General features: G+C 37.2%; 1 protein-coding gene and 1 non-coding gene across 2 annotated transcripts in view; one reads left to right on the top strand and one right to left on the bottom strand.

Annotated features, from left to right (window-relative positions):
* The window catches only part of LOC120858921 (solute carrier organic anion transporter family member 1B3-like), an 81,394-nt gene that overhangs the window by 47,126 nt on the left and 13,368 nt on the right, over window positions 1-20,900 (bottom strand). The gene's annotated exons all lie outside the window — the stretch shown is intronic.
* LOC120859022 lies at window positions 11,086-11,190 on the top strand. Its single transcript, XR_005720036.1, has one exon. It is a non-coding gene; the product is annotated as a U6 spliceosomal RNA (small nuclear RNA).

The following is a 20,900-nucleotide window of genomic DNA, read 5'->3' as shown; positions in this document are numbered from 1 at the left end:
GGCAATCTTGATTCCAGCCTGTGCTTCTTCCAGTCCAGCGTTTCTCATGATGTACTCTGCATATAAGTTAAATAAGCAGGGTGACAATACACAGCCTTGACATACTCCTTTTCCTATTTGAAACCAATCTGTTGTTCCATGTCCAGTTCTAACTGTTGCATCCTGACCTGCATACAGGTTTCTCAAGAGGCAGGTTAGGTGGTCTGGTATTCCCATCTTTTGAAGAATTTTCCACACTTTATTGTGATGCACACAATCAAAGGCTTTGGCATAGTCAATAAAGCAGAAATAGATGTTTTTCTGGAACTCTCTTGCTTTTTCGATGATCCAGCGGATGTTGGCAATTTGATCTCTGGTTCCTCTGCCTTTTCTAAAACCAGCTGCAACATCAGGGAGTTCACAGTTCATGTATTGCTGAATCTTGGTTTGGAGAATTTTGAGCATTACTTTACTAGCGTGTGAGATGAGTGCAATTGTGTGGTAGTTTGAGTATTCTTTGGCATTGCCTTTCTTTGGGATTTGAATGAAAACTGACCTTTTCCAGTCCTGTGGCCACTGCTGAGTTTTCCAAACTTGCTGGCATATTGAGTGCAGCATTTTCACAACATCATCTTTCAGGATTTGAAATAGCTCAACTGAAATTCCATCATCTCCACTAACTTTGTTCGTAGTAATGCTTCCTAAGGCCCACTTGACTTCACATTCCAGGATGTCTGGATCTAGGTGAGTGTGAGTGATCACACCATCATGATTATCTGGGTCATGAAGATGTTTTTTGTACAGTTCTTCTGTGTATTCTTGCCACCTCTTCTTAATATCTTCTGCTTCTGTTAGGTCCCTACCATTTCTGTCCTTTATTGAGCCCATCTTTTCAAGAAATGTTCCTTGGTATCTCTAGTTTTCTTGAAGAGATCTCTAGTCTTTCCCATTCTGTTGTTTTCCTCTATTTCTTTGCACTGATTACTGAGGAAGGATTTCTTATCTCTCCTTGCTATTCTTTGGAACTCTGCATTCAAATGGGTATATCTTTCCTTTTGTCCTTTGCTTTTTACTTCTCTTCTTTTCACAGCTATTTGTAAGGCTTAAGAAGCTAGATAATGTTATGAGATGGCCATGATGAGGAACTGTTCTTTAGCCCCAAGTGAATAGCAAAGGTCAACAGTGAGGGGAGTAACTAGACATTTTCAAAAGTCATTTCTAGGAAGCCAGCTGAAAATATTTTTCATTCATAAAACCTCACTAATATTGGAGCAAACCAAATTAACATGAAGACAACAAAGCAATATAGTCAGTGCTTTTAGAAAACAAGACTCTTAACCCCATTGGTTATTGATGTTTTATTCTCAATTTGATTTAAAAAAATTATGGATTCATCTTTTTTACAGTCTACATTTATATCCATTTGCAAATTCCTCTTACATCTAGTATTAAAATATCATCCTGTTATCAACTGCATGTTAGTGTTTCCACAAAATCCATATGCTGAGACTCTAATGCCCAAAATGATGATATTTCAAGATGGGGTGTTGGGGTGATACAAGTTTTCCCCACTATTCAAAAGCAGAGCATTCCTCTGAAATTTTCATAAGCCAAAATGGGAAATAATCTATTTCCTTAGGACACATCTTGCTAACAAATGCACAAAACAAATCTAGATAAAGCACAGATGCTTGCAAACACAGTTCAAACATATGGCAGCTTCATGCTGAAATGCTAAGTGTAGTTTTCAGGGAAGGAGATTAGAGATGCTGCTGCCATTATTCAAGGTGACCAAGGCTAAATGCTACTTTTGCTTTTCACCATTCCTTGTAAAAACAAAACTTTTTTTAAATTTCTTTCAGTTAGCACAAACAGGTACTAATGAAGGTCTTTCATAAACATAAATGATGTAAAGCGAACTTCTGAAAAGTGGTATAACTATAATTGGGCCATGAGAATGGAGCCCTCATGATAGGATATGTCTCTCTCTCTGCCATGTGAGGACACAGCAAGAAGATAATCATCTGAAAACAAAGAAGATGGTTCCCGAGAGAACCCAACCATGCTGGTACCCTGATTGCAGATGCCTAGCCTCCAGAACTGTGAGAAATAAAATTTCCACTTTTTAAAACATCTAGTCTATGGTATTCTGTTATAGCAGCCCAAGCTGATTAAGACAGCTCCTTCTCATTGCCTCCTACTCTGCAAAGTGGTGGGCAACATCATGTCTAGAATGGAGCACTGCATTAGCCTCCTAGAAGACCTTTCTGCTGCTGCTTTTTTTTTTTTTTACCATTTCATTTATTTTTTAATTGGAGTATGTTAGTTGCTCAATTGTATCCAACTCTTTGTGACTCCATGGACTGTAGCACACCAGGCTATTCTGTCCATTACCTTCTCCAGTGGATCTTTGTGACCCAGAAATTGAACCTGGGTCCTCTGTGTTGCAGACAGATTCCTTACAGTCTGAGCCACTAGACTATAATTTCTTTATAAAGTTGTATTGGTTTCTGCTATACAACGATGTTAATCAGCTATATATATATAAAACCTCCTTCTGGAGTATCCCTTCTCTCTTCCATCCCACTCTTTCAGGTCATCACAGAGCACAGTGCTGAGCTCCCTGTGCTATATACAGCAGCTTCCCACTAGCTATTTGTTTTACACGTGGTAGTGTATATATGTCAGTGCTACTCTCTTAATTCATCTCACCCTCTTCTTCCCCTGCTGTGTCCACAAGTCCGATCTCTATGTCTACATCTCCATTCCTGCCCCGCATATAGGTCAATCAGTACCATTTTTCTAGATTCCATGTATATGCATTAATATACAATATTTGTTTTTCTGACTTACTTCACTTTGTGTAACAGGCTCTAGGTTCATCCACATCACTATAAATGACCAAATTTCACTCATTTTTATGGTTGAGTAATATTCCAGTGTATATAGGTACCATATCTTTATCCATGTAGACCTTTCTGCTTCCGCTCTTATTTGCCTACTATTTCTTCTCAACACATTAGGTAGGAAGATTCTTTCAAAATGAAAAGTAGATCAGGCCAGCATTCTCTGTTTTTCCATCTCACTCATAGTAATATCTCATCTTCACAAAGTCCTCCAAGGTTTGAAATAATCTCTCCTCTCCCCTGCTCTCTTTTACTTTCAAATCGCATCTTCTGTAGCTTCAGTCCTTGCTCATTCCCCTACAGAAACCCTAGCCTTCTTGGTGTTCTTGGTGAATGTAACTCAAGCCTTTCATGTTTATTATACTGTCTCAGGTTCTTTGTTTTTGCTTTTCTTTCTGCAGGAAAAGCTTTCATGTAGAATCATAGAATGTTCATATGCTACAGCAATCCCACTTCTGGGTATACAGCCAAAAGACTTAAAAGAAGAATCTTGAAGAGGTATTTGTGCATCCATGTTTATCACAGCCTTATTCAAAATATCCAGGAGTTAGAAGGAATGCAAATGTCCATCGACAGATGAAGGGATGAGGAAAATGTGGCACATACATGTAATGGAATATTATGCAGCCTTTAGTTCAGTTCAGTTCGGTTGCTCAGTCATGTCCGACTCTTTGTGACCCCGTAAACCAGCACACCAGGCCTTCCTGTCCATCACCAACTCCTGGAGTTCACTTAACCTATGTCCATCAAGTCAGTGATGCCATCCAACCATCTCATCCTCTGTCGTCCCTTGTTCCTCCTGCCCTCAATCTTTCCCAGCATCAGGGTCTTTTGCAGTGAGTCAGCTCTTCGCATGAGGTGGCCAAAGTATTGGAGTTTCAGCTTCAACATCAGTCCTTCCAATGAACATCCAGGACTGATCTCCTTTACGATGGACTGGTTGGATCTCTTTGCAGTACAAGGGACTCTCGAGAATCTTCTCCAACACCACAGTTCAAAAACATCAGTTCTTCCATGCTCAGCTTTCTTTATAGTCCAACTCTCACATCCATACATGACTACTGGAAAAACCATAGTCTTGACGAGATGGACCTTTGTTGGCAAAGTAATGTCTCTGCTTTTCAATATGCTATCTAGGTTGGTCATAACTTTCCTTCCAAGGAGTAAGCGTCTTTTAATTTCATGGTTGCAATCACCATCTGCAGTGATTTTGGAGCTCCCCCCCACCCAAAAAAAAAGTCTGACACTGTTTCCACTGTTTCCCCATCTATTTGCCTTGAAGTAATGGGACCAGATGGTAGTTTTCTGAATGTTGAACTTTAAGCCAACTTTTTTACTCTCTTCTTTCACTTTCGTCAAGAGGCTCTTTAGATTTTCTTCACTTTCTGCCATAAGGTGGTGTCATCTGCATATGTGAGGTTATTGATATTTCTCCTGGCAATCTTGATTCCAGCTTGTGATTCTTCTAGCCCAGTGTTTCTCATGATGTACTCTGCGTATAAGTTAAATAAGCAGGGTGACAATATACAGCCTCGATGTACTCCTTCTCCTATTTGGAACCAGTCTGCTGTTCCATGTCCAGTTCTAACTGTTGCTTCCTGACCTGCATGCAGGTTTCTCAAGAGGCAGGTCAAGTGGTCTGGTATTCCCATCTCTTTCAGAATTTTCCACAGTTTATTGTGATCCACACAGTCAAAGGCTTTGGCATAGTTAATAAAGCAGAAGTAGATGTTGTTCTGGAACGCTCTTCCTTTTTCAATGATCCAGTGGATGTTGGCAATTTGATCTCTGGTTCCTCTGCCTTTTCTAAAACCAGCTTGAACATCTGGAAGTTCACGGTTCACGTATTGCTGAAGCCTGGCTTTGAGAATTTTGAGCCTTACTTTGCTAGCATGTGAGATGGGTGCAATTGTGTGGTAGTTTGAGCATTCTTTGGTATTGCCTTTCTTTGGGACTGGAATGAAAACTGACCTTTTCGAGTCTTATGGCCACCACTGAAGTTTCCCAAATATGCTGGCATATTGAGTGCAGCACTTTCACAGTGTCATCATTTAGGATTTGAAATAGCTCAACTGGAATTCCATCACCTCCACTAGCTTTGTTTGTAGTGATGCTTCCTAAGGCCCAGTTGACTTCACATTCCAGGATTCTGGCTCTAAGTGAGTGATCACACCACCATGATTATCTGGGTCATGAAGATCTTTTTTGTACAGTTCTTCAGTGTATTCTTGCCACCTCTTCTTAATATCTTCTGCTTCTGTTAGGTCCATATCGTTTCTGTCTTTTATTGAGCCCATCTTTGCATGAAGTGTTCCCTTGGTATCTTTAATTTTCTTGGTGAGATCTCTAGTCTTTCCCATTGTATTATTTTCCTCTATTTCTTTGCACTGATCACTGAGGAAGGCTTTCTTATCTCTCCTTGCTATTCTTTGGAACTCCGCATTCATATGGGTATATCTTTCCTTTTCTCATTTGCTTTTTGCTTCTCTTCTTTTCACAGCTACAAGGAAGGAAATCCTATCACATGCTACAGCATGGCTGAGCCTCAAAGACATGCTAAGCAAAGTAAGCCAGTCATAAAGGGACAAATACTGTATGATTCCACTCGTGTGAAGTATTTAAAGTAGCCAAAATCATAAATGCAGAAAGTAAAAATATGGGTCCCCAAAACCAGGTGAAGACAACAGAGAATATTAGTGTTTAGTAAGTATTTCAGTGTTGCAAGATGAAAAAGTCTAGAGATTTGTTGTAAACAACACAAAGATATTTAACACCACTGAGCTGTATCTTTAAAAATTGGTTAAGACAATAAATTTAGCATCATATGTTTTAAAAACTATAAAAAGTGTATTTTCTCATTTAAAAAATGCGGGTAGCTTTCTGCTGAGAGAAGTAACATGTCTTACTGGATATGTTCAAACTGTCACTGTGGCTGACAGATAGAGGCATGTTACTACATAGGTTCATTTCTTCCCCCCTGTAACTTCTCTTCACTTTTGTCATCCCTTGATATATGAAATTTTATACAGATGTAGAACTTCCTGGTGAGCATTTCCTCCTCCATTCCTCTCCCCTACCCTTTACTAATTTTAAAGTTCTGTTCTTTTTATAAATATGTATAACTATAAGTAAATAAATCTTATATTATATATATACATATACACACTTATGTGTGTGTGTATACCTGTGTGTGTGTGTGTATGTACAGCCATGGGTGAATTTTTTAATTTATTGAGTTTGTTGCCTCTTTTCAAGAGTGGTGAAGTAAATAAAATATCTGGTGATTCTTGCCTGCCTGCTTTGTTTTACATATGGAAGCTCCCTTTCCTTGTCTTTGAATATTCAGTCTTTGTGAAGCCTTTCTGGGATGGAGAGGCAGCAGTCTTTGGCAGCAGGGTGGCTCAGCGGTAAAGAATCAGCTTGTAAAGGCAGGAAACCCAGGTTTAATTCCTGGGTCAAAAAGATCTCCCAGAGAAAGAAATGGCAACCTGTTCCAGCATTGAATGGACAGAGAAGCCTGGCGGACTACAGTCCACAGGGCTGCAAAAGAGTCAGGCATGTTGTAGTGACTAAAACAACAAATCAATAGTTAATCTGCATGTGGGCCCTTCACTTCCCCATGGGTGTCACCAGCCACTAGAGACACTGTTCAGCTCCATATGCCCAGGCATCCACCTCTACTCACTTTTCCTGCCCAGGATAGATGCCTCTGCAGCTTGCTGCTTGGACTAAGTTGGGGTGGGAGGGTAATTTGACAATCAGGTGAAAGTTAAACAAGGAAAGAGGCATGTTTTCTCTGACTGAATGAGTGGAACACACTATACAGATGCCTGCTGCTTGTCTCTGGGACCTGTCTTGATCCCATGATCACTGACTTTTGCCTTTGAAGCACCCTTGGAGTCACATCCATATTTTTTCAGGTTTCTTCTCCTGCACTTGTATTACAATTTGATTTCTTTCTTTAGCCTAATTCTTTTTCCTTCTTAGTTTTTCAAAAACTCTTATAGTTTCTGATTTACACAATGTATCTCTTCTTGTTTTCTAGCACATCCACAAGTTGCTTTTAATATCTTTTACATTTTTATTAAAATTGGAGGGGGGAGGACATGGCTTCAGCCTTATTATTCACAGTGTGCTGTATTGAACTGAAAGTCAAATTGTACCTTTCCTTCTCTAATAAATAGAAAAAAAAAATGTTATCAGGCTTTCAATCAAACTCAGATGCCTGACACATTATGAGTATGTACTCCATAAATGGTTTTTGGTTGTTGAATAAATTGTATGTTATATAGTTTACATGCAGTGAAACCTCTCATATTTTAGATTTTCAGCTTTTAGATGGAGATAATTACAATAAAATTATTATGAAGATTAATTAAAATAATATACATAAAATTTTTGGCATGTAATAAGCATTGATAAATGTCTGATTTTATTATCACTGTGAGCTGTCATCACTCTGCTTTTGGCTGTAAATTCATTCAGTTAAAAATAGAACTTTGATCATTTAGCCAAACACATTTTTTGTCAGGCACTATTTGAGTTGCTGCAGAATCAGTAATGAGCACACTGACAAAATGATTTATTGATTATCAAAGAAATACTGAGGCAAACTCTTATCTAAGTCCTGATCATCAAAGCTCTAATTGGTACAATCAAAGAGGAGGGGTTTTAGAAAGTAACAGGACATTATCTCATTAAAGCAGATACAAGTGTGATCAGAAGTAAAACTTGTCCTATATAAGAGCAGCTTTCTAAAAGTTCTGAAAAAGGTTTTGCAATGTCCATATTTTCAATCTTAAAAGAAAGATTAGCTCAAAACAAGAGATTCAATAAAATCAAAATTTGCATGGCATAATACTAAATTGGTTTTACAAAGAAGAAAAGAGTAACAGGTGCAAACATAAGGGCTACAATAGGATTCTTCATAAACTGGGATTTTAGAAGGAAATGGAATGAGTTACTATAGACAGATTTATAAATGTGCTTCCTTTTATTCTAACTATAACCTGACCTGTGAGCATTTTAGCCATGTTCTTAATGTGGGGCTGAAGTTCAGAGAAAGAACGGTATGGTGACTTTCGTAGAACATAAAAAATTAAATAATAAAAAACTAATTTCTTCAATGAAAAATATTAAATGATGATGCCATGAGGATAGAGAATTTAAGATTGAGAGATTTCAGAACAGAGATACAAATATTCACAATTATCAAATACATTTTAAAATATCACAGGTAGAAAGACACAACTAGTACTGAGATAAAAGGTAAAGTCAGTATTTAACCTGCAATAAAGAATGCTCAAACTACAGCACAGTTGCACTCATCTCACATGCTAGCAAAGTAATGCTCAAAATTCTCCAAGCCAGGCTTTAGCAATATGTGAACCGTGAAGTTCCAGATGTTCAAGCTGGTTTTAGAAAAGGCAGAGGAACCAGAGATCAAATTGCCAACATCCGCTGGATCATCGAAAAAGCAAGAGAGTTCCAGAAAAACTTCTATTTCTGCTTTATTGACTACGCCAAAGCCTCTGACTGTGTAGATCACAATAAAGTGTGGAAGATTCTGAAAGAGATGGGAATACCAGACCACCTGACCTGCCTCTTGAGAAATCTGTATGCAGGTCAGAAAGCAACAGTTAGAACTGGACATGGAACAAGAGACTGGTTCCAAATAGGAGAAGAAGTACATCAAGGCTGTATATTGTTACCCTGCTTATTTAACTTATACGCAGAATACATCATGAGAAACACTGGGCTAGAAGAAGCACAAGCTGGAATCAAGATTGCCAGGAGAAATATCAATAACCTCAGATATGCAGATGACATCACCCTTATGGCAGAAATTGAAGAGGAACTAAAAAGCCTCTTGACGAAAGTGAAAGAAGAGAGTTAAAAAGTGGGCTTAAAGCTCAACATACAGAAAACGAAGATCATGGCATCCGGTCCCATCACTTCATGGGAAATAGATGGGGAAACAGTGGAAACAGTGTCAGACTTTATTTTGGGGGCTCCAAGATCACTGCATATGGTGACTACAGCCATGAAATTAAAAGACGCTTATTCCTTGGAAGGAAAGTTATGATCAACCTTGATAGCATATTGAAAAGCAGAGACATTACTTTGCCAACAAAGGTCCGTCTAGTCAAGGCTATGGTTTTTCCACTGGTCATGTATGGATGTGAGAGTTGGACTGTGAAGAAAGCTGAGTGCTGAAAATTGATGCTTTTGAACTGTGGTGTTGGAGAAGACTCTTTAAAAAAAATTTTTTTTATAGAAATTTATTTATTTTAATGGAGGCTAATTACTTTACAATATTGTATTGGTTTTGCCATACATCAACATGAATCTTGAGAGTCCCTTGGACTGCAAGGAGATCCATCAAGTCCATTCTCAGTCCTGGGTATTCTTTGGAAGGACTGATGCTAAAGCTGAAACTCCAATACTTTGGCCACCTTGTGAGAAGAGTTGACTCATTGGAAAAGACTCTGATGCTGGGAGGGATTGGGGGCAGGAGGAGAAGGGGACAACCCAGGATGAGATGGCTGGATGGCATCACTGACTTGATGGACATGAGTTTGGGTGAACTCCGGGAGTTGGTGATGGACAGGGAGGCCTGGTGTGCTGCAATTCACGGGGTTGCAAAGAGCTGGACACGACTGAGCGACTGAACTGAACTGAAGCGGCAGGTCAGTCCTTTGTTTGTTATGGCAAGAGCTCTAGAATTAGGGTCAGAGGCAGTTCCAAGTTTCCACATTGCCATGTGTACAGCCATGATCAACAACATAAACTCATTTGAACCTCAACTCATTTACTCATTTACTCATTTATTCATTTTCATTTGTTGAGAAACTACAGTATGGTAATTAACTCCACTAAGCCTTGGAGTTGGAAAAAGACACAGTTAAGAAGGGAAGCAAAAACAATTAAGACATAATAAATGCCCCCGAAGAATTAATGTTTTCTTCGCCCAATAAACAAATAATGCCAGTATAATAATGTAATGAGTACTGCAATTGCTATACATGTATAAATTTATGAGTACACAGGACATTGGTTAATTCTGTCTGCAAAGGTCAATGTTCCTATAAATGTGGTAACATTTGAAAGAATTCTTTAGGGAGTAAAAGAGGCTTAGAAACTGAAAAAGAAATAAACATTTTAAACAAAGTAAGAAACAGGAAGCCCAGAGTAGTGGAAGAACACAGATCATTTGCATAACAAAAAGAAAATCTGTGGGTGAAATAGAAGGATAGAAATATGTCAACCGCTGGGAGATCAATCTGCATTTTTAAATGTGACCTAAGGAAATTAAATTTTAGAGGGCTAGTTCTGTAGTCATGAGGAAGATGAATTTATGGCAAAAAAATTAGTTAGGAAGCTGATTTCAGAAAGAAAGATGTACAGAGATGGGAAGAGGGGAACAGAAGGTTATAGACATGCTTGGGAGAAGTTTAAGAGAAGAACTAATAAAATGTGGAAATAAAGGAATATAAGTATTCTAATTTTGTTTTATAGTTTGCTTCATTTTACATAGTAATACTATTATTTGGGATGAGAAAAAGAGAAGTCTTAGGGAAGACAATGAAACCATCTCTTCCCCCAAAATTGAGATGTCTGGAAATAAACTTCTACCTGATAGACCCACAGGTAAGGCAGGTTTGGTGCTCAACAGAGAGTTTTGTATGGAAATAGTTTTGAGATTTACCAGTGGATAACTGTACAGTTAAATCCATATTCAGGCTTGTTACATTAATGGCTTATTCCTGCCCCACAACTTTTCCATAACTCTCTCTCTTTTTTTTCTTCCTCAATAAAATCAAGATTTGTTTACATTTCCATGAATCAAATCTTATTTTCTGCATTATTCTTCTTAAGTACCCTCAGCAGGCTGAGGGTGATTTTTAAACATTTAGTTCTCCAATGTAGCTGAATAAGTTCCCACTGGACTGACCCTGCAAAGTCTTAGGGGAAAACAAAAAAACACCCCAAAACATGCGAGAGCCAAAAAAGCTGTCAGATTCTGGAGAGGAGTTGACACTTATAAGGAGACATCTAAGGTTAGTTTCTTTTTCTCATGGCTTTAAGGTGAGGCCACAGTTAGCATTATTCAGAAAAGTTAAAATTCTTTTAAAAAACAGCCCAGTACTTTTGACCTGAAGAATGAGAAAAAAGAGTTTAGATTAAAATTTAGGGGAGAGTGTTGCTTTGGCAGCACATATGCTAAATTTGGAACAATACAGAGAAGATAAGTATGGTCCTGTGCAAGGATGACATGCAAGTGTGTGGAGGGTTCCATATTTTTTATGATACTTCTTAAAGTCTATGAAATATACTAAAGTGTGGATAGACAAGAGGAAATGAACACTTTGCCTGCAATTTAAAAAAAGCCTGTAGGTCATCAGTGTAATGTTCTGATCAAAATGTGTGTGCAGGGGCTTCCCTGGTGGCCCAGTGGTAAAAGAATCTGCCTGCCAATGCAGGAGACACAGATTTGATCCTCTATCCAGGAAGATCCCACATGCTTTACGACAACTAAGTCCGTGTGCCGTAACTACTGAGCTCGTGATTTAGAGCTTAGGAGCCACGACTACTGAGCCCAAGTACAGCAACTACTGAAGCCGGTGCGTCCCAGAGCCCGTGCTGCACAAGAGAAGCCACTATAATGAGGAGCCCACGAACACAGCTAGAGAGGAGCCTCCACTCACCGCAACTAGAGAAAAACCCAGGCAGCAATGAAGCCCCAGCATATAAACATAAACTTTAGAAATGTGTATGTATACACATATGATTGGAATTGTACTATCTTAAACTCTCAATTTTTTACCACTTGGATCAGAAAACCTGCTTGTATTTTTGCAATAAATATTGGTCTAATCTGAAAAATAAATTCAGGGGAGAATCTCATAAAGGAGAGATCCAGAGAATGGGGGCCTTAAATTCTGTATGTAAACTCTCCAAATATTTGACCTCTGAACAACTTAAGCTAGTCAGCTAAGGATAAGGTAATTGAACTGAGATTTGAACTATTTCCTAAGAGATAGACATTGCAATTTCAGGTCAACAAACTTAATTGCCTTGTAACACAAACAAAAAATATCAACAGACTTTGGAAGAATATAACAATGTCCAAAATTACCAACACATGAAGAGCCAGGAAAATGTAGCCAATTCTCAAGAAAATTAACAATCAACCAAGTCCAGCACTTAGATTATGTTAGTAACTAACACATACATTAGTATTGCTGGACAAGAATTTTAAAGCAGCTAATCTAACTGGGCACTCTGATGTAGAGGAAAGTATCTCAGAATGAAGGAAAAGAAACAGAACATTTCACACACACAAAAACTGAAAAGAAGCTATAAAAATGAGAAAAATGCACTATCCAAAATAATATGCATAATAAAGATGCTAGTTTATACCACATCTTCTGAATAGATGTATATGTACTCTCTTTGTAATCTGTGCTTTCTTATGACATAGATATTAGTATACATCCAAGTTTTCTGAAACAGAAACTGTAAAGAGTCAATATATCCTTTGAAAAATGTTTAATAGCAGAGATAAAGATGAAGGTTTGCATTTGACAACTTAGAAGAAAACTTAGTTTCTCCTCATTCACTAGATATTTCCTTTTCCAATTAATGCAGGAAGGACATGAAAACAATTATGTTATTATCTGGAAGCTAATATTTGCTAGGATGTGTTCCAGGTATTCTACAAGTATTATTTATAATGCTCACAAAATCCTTGCCTGTCATGCATTTCTGTCTTCAGAATAAGAATAATAATGTTTAGAGATGCAAAGTTATTTAACCAGAGGAGTAAAGCTAAAAATGTAGCAGAATTGTAATTGAAATGTAAGTATTTCACACATGAAAAGCAAAACAGTTCTTGGATCTGATATACTCACACACTTTTCCTTCATCTCTTTGTCATCCTAAATCACATCCTTGTTATCTCTCACTTGGCTTATTTTTTTTTTCTTAATGATATAGATTCTGACAGGTGTAAGGTGATATCTCATTATGGTTTTGATTTGCATTGCCCAAATAATTAATGATGTTGAACATCTTCCAATGTACCTTTCTGTATCTATGTATATATGGCCTTTCAAAGGCCATCATATATCTTCTTTGGAAAAATGCATTTTAGCTCCTCTGCCTATTTTTTTTTAAAATGAGATTGGTTTTGTCATTGTTGTTGTTAAGCTCTGTGAGTTTTTAAATATATTTTGGATATTAACCCCTTATCTGACATACAATTTGTAAATATCTTCTCTCATTCAGTAAGTAGGTTGCCTTTTCTTTTCTTTCTTTCTTTTTTTTTTTTTTTTTTGATGGTGTCTTTTACTGTGCAGCAGATCTTTTGCTTGTTTATTTTTGCTTTTGCTTCCCTTGCCTGAGAAGACATATCCAGAAAGTATTGCTAAAACCAATGCCAAAGAGTGCTTTGCCTATCTTTTCTTCTAGTTTTATGATTTCAGTTCTTACATTTAATTCTGATCCATTTTGAGTTGCTTTTTAAAGCTGTCTGCTCCTAGATGTCTGTGTTTGGGACTTTCTTGATTACTATTTTAATCTCTTCACTAATGATCAGTCTGTTCACAATTTATATTTCTCCACAATTCAGTCATGGAAGGTTGTATGATTCTAAGAATTTATCCATTTCTTTTCTAGATTTTCCAGTTTGTTGGCAAATAGCTGTTCATAACATTCTCTTATAATTCTTTTTACTTCTGGGGTATCTGTTATTATTTCTCCTCTTCAGTTCTGAGTTTATATCTTCCCTCCTTTTTCCATAGTGAGTTAAGCTAAAGACTTGTCAATTTGCTTATCTTTTCAAAAAACAAGCATTTAGATTCATTGATCTCTTCTATTGTCTTTTTTAGTCCGATTCATTTATTTCAGCTCTAATATTTATTATTTCATTCCTTCTACTGACTTTGGGCTTCATTTGTTCTTCATTTTCTAGTTCCTTTAGATGTGAGATTATATATATATATATATATATATATATATATATATATCTTATTTGTTAAAATAGACCTCTATTGCTAAAAACTTCTCTCTTGATACAGCTTTTGTTTCATCCCATAAAGTTTTTATTTTATTTTTATTTTCATCTGTCTGAATTTTTTCCTTTGAAGTATTCATTGAAGTTTTTCAGTAGCATATGTTTACTCTCCAATATTTGTGATTTATCCAGCTTTGATTGATAGTTTCATGCTATTATAATTGGGAAAAAAATGTTTGATATGATTGCAGTCTTCTTAAATTTAGTGTTTTGTATCCCAACACGTGGTTCATCCTTGAGACTGTTCCATGTGCTCTTGATAAGAATGTGTATTCTGCTTCATTTTGATGGAATGTTCTAAACAAATCTGTCAAATTCCCTGGCCTAATGTTCCATTTAAGACTGCTGTTTCTTGGTTGGTATTTTGTCTGGATGATGACTCCATTGATGTAAGCAGGGTGTTAAAGTCTCATTATTATTGTGTTGCCTTCAAATTCTCTCAAAGTCTTTTTATAATTGCATTATATATTTTGTTGCTCCTATTGTATTCATCACTATTATGTCTCCTTTATGAGTTGTCTCCTTTATCGTTGTATAATGCCTATCTTAGTATCTTGTTATTTTATTTAGCTTGAAATTCATGTTGTCTGATATGTATATGGCTACACTTGCTTTTTCTATCTGCTATTTGCTTGAAGTATCATTTTTTATCCATTCACTCTAAGCCCATGTTTGTCTTTAGAGCTGAGATGAGTCTCCTGGAAGGAGTATATAGTTGGGATTCATTTTTAAATCCATCCAGACTACCTTAGACTACTGTCTCCTGAGAAATCTGTATGCAGGTCAAGAAGCAACAGTTAAAACTGGACATGAACAACAGACTGGTTCCAAATAGGGAAAGCAATAAATCAAGGCTGTATATTGTCACCCTGCTTTTTTAACTTATATGCAAAATACATCATGTGAAATATCAGGCTGGATGAAGCACAAGCTGGAATCAAGATTGCCAGGAGAAATATCAATAACCTCACATATGCAGATGACACCACCCTTATGGCAGAAAATGAAGATAAACTAAAGAGCCTCTAGATGAAAGTGAAAGAGGAGAGTGAAAAAGCTGGCTTAAAACTCAACATTCAAAAGACCAAGACCATGGCATCTGGTCCCATCACTTCATGGCAAATAGATGGGGAAACAATGAAAACAGTGACAGCCTATTTTGTTGGGATCCAAAATCACTACAGATGGTGACTGTAGCCATGAAATTAAAAGACGATTGCTGCTTGGAAGAAAAGCTATGACCAACCTAGTCAGCATATTAAAAAGTAGAGACATTACTTTGCTGACAAAGATCCATCTAGTCAGAGCTATAGTTTTCCCAGTGGTCATGTATGGATGTGAGAGTTGGACTGTGAAGAAAGCTGAGCGCCGAAGAATTGATGCTTTTGAACTGTGGTGTTGGAGAAGACTCTTGAGAGTCCCTTGGACTGCTAGGAGATCCAACCAGTCAATCCTAAAGGAAATCAATCTTGAATATTCTTTGGAAGCACTGATGATGAAGCCCCAATACTTTGGCCATCTGATGCGAAGAGCGGACTCATTAGAAAAGACCCTGATGCTGGGAAAGATTGAAGGCCGGAGGAGAACAAATGACAGAGGATGAGACAATTGGATGGCATCACTGACTCAATGGACATGAGTTTGAATAAGCTCCAGGAGATGGTGGAGGACAGGGAAGCCTGGCGTGCCACAGTCCTTGAGGTCACAAAGAGTTGGACACGACTGAGTGACCGAACAACTGACAGCAAAGCCACGCTGTGTTTTGTTGCATTGGTGAATTCAACCTATTTACCTTTAGGTGATTATAGGTAAATGAGGACTTAGTACTGTCTGTTTGTCTTTTGTTTTCTGATTTGTCTATATCTCCATTTTTTTTCTGTTTGTGTTTGTGTTTCTGTCAATCATTTTAGTTTGGTAGGGTTTTTTTTTTAATCAGGTTTTTCTGTTTCCTCTTTTTCATGTTTTGTGTCTCTGCTCTAGATTTGTTTCATGGTTACTGTGAGCTTTGTATAAAATATCTCATAGATAAAATAATCCTTTTCTGCTGATAGCATCTTATCTTCATTTGCTTATATAAGTCCCATCTTTTCAACTTTTATGTTTCTGTTATCTCAAATTATCCCTTTTTATGTTGTGAGTTTGTTACCAATTTAAGGAGCTACTGTCATTTGTATTACTTTTTTTCTTTAACCTTTATTTTATAATGCGGTGTTTAAAATTCTATTCTGATATGAAGTTGCAATTTTCAGACTCTATTTATCACCTTATTCAGTGTTATGTACCTTTGACTTTTTGTTTTTGGTAAAAGAGTTTCAATGTTTCTCATAAGGCAGGTCTAGTGTTGATGAAGTCCTTTGACCCTAGTTTGTCTTGAAAACTCTTAATTTCTCCATATCTGAGTGATAACTTTCTAGAAGTTATCATTAGCTAGATAGGATATTTTTGGCTGACAGGTTTTCTTCATTTTGAAAATATCATTCAACTCTCTCCTGGCCTGTAACTTCTGTAATTTAAGAAGCCTTCTTTCCTTTGTAGGTTACCATCTAGTCTTTCTTAATTGCCTTTAAAAGTCTTTTTGTCACTGACTTTTGATAGTTTTAATATAATGTGTCTTAGAGAACATCTTTTAATGTTGAGGTAATTAGGTATTCTCTTAGCTTCAGAGAGAATAAATATTCTTCATTGCATTTCCAATTTCTGCCCCATGTTTAGGGAGTTCTCAGCTATTATTTCTTTAAATAAGCTCTGTTCCCTTTTCCCTCTCTTCTTCTGGGATACCCATCATGCTAATATTTCCTTTCATAAAAGAGTCAGATATTTCTCAAAGAATTTCCTCATTTTGTTATGTCTTAATTATCTCACATCTTTTATCTATATCATTTCTAGATTTCCACTTTTGAGCTTGCTAATTCTCTCTCATATTGTCTGCTCTATTTTTAGTGCTTACTAATGCATTTTTCATCTTGTTTATTGAGTTTTCCAGTTCCAGAATTGCCTGCCCACCCCTCTCTCTTTTTTTTTTTTTGTTAAGAATTTTGCTCTTTTTTAGTAAAGTGTCCCTTCTGTTCATTAATTTTATTCCTGAGCTTATTGAATTGCCTTTCTGAGTTTTCTTGTAACTCATTCAGTTTCTTCCTGAGAGCTAGTTTGGATTCTCTTTCAGTTAGATCACTATACTCCATCATTTTAAGAAAATTGTCACCTTCTTGTGACTCAGATTCTTGATGCCTTGCTGCTGTCAGGGTCACCACGTAGGTCACTGGAATGGCAGGATCGCCTTCACCACAAAGACTTCTTCACCACAGAGAGAGGGAAAGCGTAGACTGGAAGGTAGGTTTACAAGTGCCTCTGCTGTGTTCAGAGTTATCAGATTCACGGGTGCACCTATTGTGGGTGGGAGTGTGGCTCAGAGTTGTAGGCACCTCCCAGACTAGAGGAAATCATCACAGACCTTTTTGCCATTACTGCCCAATTTCCTATGGATTTGGGCATTGCTATGCCTGAGAGGCTGGAGCTATGTGCTCTGCTTCCCCTGATGCAATTAGATTCTCTGAGGCTGTTGGCTCAGCAGCCATAAATAGGGGTCTGGGATCATAGGAACTGCCTCTGCTGTCCCCTAGTTCCACCTCTTCTATGTATTCCAGTCCACTCAACTTTGGATGCACAGATGCATGGATTCTCTGGCATCCTGGTGTGTTGTGCAGAGTTAGCTTTGCTAGGCTGTGAGTGTTCTACTGGTTGCAGATTTAAGGGGATGGAAAAAGGGAGACTCTCACTTTAACCATGATTTTGATGTCACCCAATTAGTCTTACTTTCAGAATATTTGTAATCTAAAATTGGGCTTCCCCAATGGCTCAGTGGTAAAGAATCTGGCTGCAATGTGGAAGAAACAGGAGATGTAGGTTTGATCCCTGGGTCAGCAACTTCCCTGGAGGAGGAAACGGCAACTTGCTCCAGTATTCTTGCCTGGAGATTTCCATGGACAAAGGAGTCTGGTGGGCTTCGGTCCAAGGGTTGTGAAGAGTCGGACACAACTGAACAAATGAGTACACACATAATCTCAAATCACTGTGCTATTTGTATTATTGAGACAAATCTATTGTTTTCTTCTCATCTTTAAATTGTATAATTTCTTAGAAGAATTCCTAGCTAGAATGCTTTGTGAATGACATTATTATTAGATCTCAATTTCCATAAGGTTTAGTTTAATTTTTAAATGAATCTTGGACCTCAAGGAGATCAAACCAGTCAATCCTAAAGGAAATCAGTCTTGAATATTCATTGGAAGGACAGATGCTGAAGCTGAAGCTCCATTACTTTGGCCACTTGATGCAAAGAACTGACTCATTAGAAAAGACCCTGAGGCTTGGAAAGATTGAAGGCAGGAGGAGAAGGGGATGACAGAGGATGAGATGACTGGATGGCATCACTGACTCAATGGACATGAGTTTGAGCAAGCTTCAGGTGTTGGTAATGGACAGGGAAGCCTGGGGTGCTGCAGTCCATGGGGTCACAGAGTCAAAAGCAACTGTGCGACTGAACTGACCTGAAGTATTATTGATTAAATATGCTACTTCCAAACAAGACTGGAATACAATTTATTGGTATGTTTCAGAAAAACTAAGTTCTTGATATACTGTATCTCTTTTTTTTTTAACACTGACTTTATTTTGTATATGGACTTTATATCTCATAATTCCCTCTTCTTTCTTCTAATATCCCCTACCCACTACTTTGTTTCCTTCTTAGCAAAGATAGAAAATTATTCATGGATTACCTGGTATGCATGTGATGAAAGAAAAAAGAATATATTTTGCAATCAGACGATCTAGATCCAATTGTCTTGTTTTTAATTCTCTAACCCAACAAAGATGAAAAAAATTACACAGTTCACTGAACTTTAGTTTCCTAATCCATTAAAAGGAAATACAAAATAGTTAGCTTATTTATTTTATAGGGTCATTGTAAGGTTCAAAGGAAATTATGTTCATGAGCTCATGGATGTGTTTGTGAATGTTTGTCAATGCACCAAATATATGTAATTTGAAAGGCCACTGTAGATTTATCTTCTTTTTTCTTTTTATTAATATGACTTGTTTTTAAAACTTTGCTCCATTCACACTCTGCAAATATATATATATTTTTTCTTTGCACTAGTGGAAGAAGAGTATTAAATACCAAAACCATTCCTACCACCTCTGTAAGACATATAACCAAGTTAGAATCATGTATATTATAGAGTGAAAAATATTATAAAGTGCTTATCTAATACCTGGGTTTCCCTCATAGCTCAGTTGGTAAAGAATCTGCCTGCAATAAAGGAGACCCCAGTTCGATTTCTGGGTCGGGAAGATCTGCTGGAGAAGAGATAGGCTACCCACTCCAGTATTCTTGGGCTTCCCTTGTGGCTCAGCTGGTAAAGAATCTCCCTGCAATGTGGGAGACCTAGGTTGGGAAGATCCCCTGGAGAAGTGAAAGGCCAGTATTCTGGCCTGCAGAATTCCGTGGACTGTATAGTCCATGGGGTCACAAAGAGTTGGACACAACTGAGTGACTTTCACTTCAGTATCTAATACCTAGCCCAAAGATTTAATTTTTATTAAATATTAAGCTTATGTTTTATAACTGTTTTGATGTCTTTCTAATGTGTTTGATGTCTTCGATTTTGATCTCTTTGATTGAATTTTTCTTTATGTAATTTTAATAATTGCAAAAATCACAAATTTTTTTGATACTTGATATATTTCTTCTCTTATCTATTATGTACTAATTAGGCAATTGTATTGCCTTAAAATTCACTTTGGAAAACTATCTTGTGGTTAATTCCTTTCTATTTTTTTAAAACAGATTTTATCATTGTAAATTTCTTTTTTATCCATGCATTTTGATTTGATTAATTTCAGCTAGATTCTATGTGTTCATTGTCATAATCCGAAGTTTTTGGTAATATACTGGTTGTTGCCTAAATGATTTGTTTTAGTGCTTACCAATGTTAAAGAGCTTTATGAAAATTTGAACTTCTTTTGGCATAAGCTATTTCCTTAATTATTTAAATACATATGAATTCTGGGAGGAAAAAATGATAAATAAATAATATAAGAATATCTCTGTAATGTGCCACACTAAGGCAACTGTATGAAAAATTATGAATGGAGGTTCATGACATCGTACAGGAGGCAGTGATCAAGATCATCCCCAAGGAAAAAAATATGCAAAAAGGCAAAATGGTTGTTGAGGAGGCCTTACAAATAGCTGAGAAGAGAAGCAAGAGGCAAAGGAGAAAAGAAAAGATACACTCATTTGAATACAGGGTTCCAAAAAATAGCAAAGAGAGATAAGAAAGCCTTCCTCAGTGATCAATACAAGGAAATAGAGGAAAACAATAGAAGGGGAAAGACTAGAGATCACTTCAAGAAAATTAGAGATACCAAGGGAACATTTCATGCAAAGATGGGCTCAACAAAGAACAGAAATGTTATAGACCTAAGAGATTAAGAAGAGGTGGAAAGAATACATAGAAGAACTATACAAAAAAAGATCTTCACGACCCAGATAACCACGATGGTGTGATCACTCACCTAGAGCCAGACATCCTGGAATGTGAAGTTAAGTAGGCCTTAGGAAGAATCACCATGAACAAAGAGAGTGGAGGTGATGGAATTCCAGTTAGGCTATTACAAATCCTAAAAGACAATGCTGTGAAAGTGCTGCAATCAATATACCAGCAAATTTGGAAAACTCAGTGGTAGTCACAGGACTGGGAAAGCTCATTTTTCATTCCATTCCCAAAAAAGGCAATGCCAAAGAATGCTCAAACTACAACACAATTGCACTCATCTCACATGCTAGCAAAGTAATGCTCAAGCAGGCTCCAACAGGCTCCAAAGTAATGCCTCCAAGCCAGGCTTCAACAGTACGTGAACCGTGAACTTCCAGA

This window comes from Oryx dammah, unplaced genomic scaffold, assembly GCF_014754425.2.
Source record: "Oryx dammah isolate SB20612 unplaced genomic scaffold, SCBI_Odam_1.1 HiC_scaffold_29, whole genome shotgun sequence".
Lineage (NCBI taxonomy): Eukaryota > Metazoa > Chordata > Mammalia > Artiodactyla > Bovidae > Oryx > Oryx dammah.
This window is presented reverse-complemented; position numbering and strand designations above follow the sequence as displayed.